A 1,597-nucleotide genomic window follows, 5' to 3' on the forward strand; every position below is an offset into this window, starting at 1 on the left:
AATTTATTTGAAACTTTTAAACAGAATAAGCCCGTGTTAAATTACTCATTAAAAATTTAGTGTATAGATAAATGAGTGAAATAACGACATTTAATGTCATCTTTTCCTAATTTTTCTTTCTTTCCTTTTTTCAACCCCTTAAGTGGTATATCCGAGGAAAAGTTTCGTGGTAAAATATAAAATTTCTTTTGATTTGCTTAAACTACAGTATTTTTTTACTCATGGCAAATATAAATTAGATATATATCATATACTATTTTCTAAAATTTTTCGAAGAAAATGGCAATAAAAAGAAAATAAATCTAAAGATATGTTTATTAAAAAACACAACCTCGCTCTAAGGAGAATCGCGCAGTCATTTTAAATTACCACTGGAGAGGTTAGTGGAAGTTTTAATGACATTTATAGCTCTCAAAAGAGCTGATATGAGGCTGAAAAGGCAAAAGTAATAGTTATGTGTCTAATAATGCTATTTGTCGGTATAATTCTAGCTTTGATACAATAATAAAAGCTAAACGTCAATAAAAGAATACATCGGCTGATGTCAACAAGATCGGACTCGCGGCCAAAAAAGCATTATTAGACATAAAAATCAACACTTGAGAGATTTACATTATATTCTGAGGCCGGTATTCATAGAATTATATAGTGAATTATCAAAGATCTTGATCGAGAACATAATTAATTACAGATGCGTATTGATGAATAGCTTACTCAGCTGTTTGGATCAATGTTTCTTATATGAAATAATGTAACAAGCAAACAGGCAACAAACACAGATTGAGACGATTAGTCGAAAATCAATGAAGCTATAATTATATGTCGAGTGATGAACTATGAATGCCGGCCTAAATTTCGACTCGGGTATTTCTTTATTCTTGACAAGTTCGTCAAACATCCGTTAAAAATGGATATTCCCTGTATAATAAAGAATTTGACACACCTTGGAAATATATGATGTATCGCTGTCCGGCCTCCTGCTTCTCCGTCCTGGCTTCTCGACCCAGCATCCTGGCTACTCCGTCACGGCACTGACACTCGCGCAGACACGATTCAATCCAAAATACACGCGTTAAATAACACGATTGCGGCGAGAGACTAATCAAGTCTCATCTCTTAAACAGACCGGCGAAATAATCCAATCATCCGAGAGAAACAATGGATAACGCGCTGACACACGTAATCCGTGGTACGCGAGTCGGGAGCCGGCCCGAGTGGAAACACCCGGATATGTCCGCGAGACAAAGGTAAATTTGACCGCCTTGAGGTCCCGGATGTTTTGACTGTGTGATCGCCGGGCTCCCATTGATAAGCGACGACCGTTAGCGATGGGAGGGGATGAGTTTACATTGTTCTAGTACTCTCGTACACTTTTCTTCTGTAAACAAAATATAAGCGTCTACCAAAAATGTCAACAAGGAAAAGCGTCTTCTTTAGATATCAACAGACAGCTTAGACTGTTTGGACAGCAACAGAGACACAAAACGAAACGAAAATTTCTATTTGTTTAGCAGAATTATGTTAATGCAGGTATAAAATACTGAAATAATCGTATGTTAAATAATAGCTCTCCTTTAAGGATAGTTCAATATGAAAA

This window comes from Odontomachus brunneus, unplaced genomic scaffold (genome assembly GCF_010583005.1).
Source record: "Odontomachus brunneus isolate Ranch 3 - 2012 unplaced genomic scaffold, Obru_v1 Obru_scaffold_233, whole genome shotgun sequence".
NCBI classification, from domain to species: Eukaryota; Metazoa; Arthropoda; class Insecta; order Hymenoptera; family Formicidae; genus Odontomachus; species Odontomachus brunneus.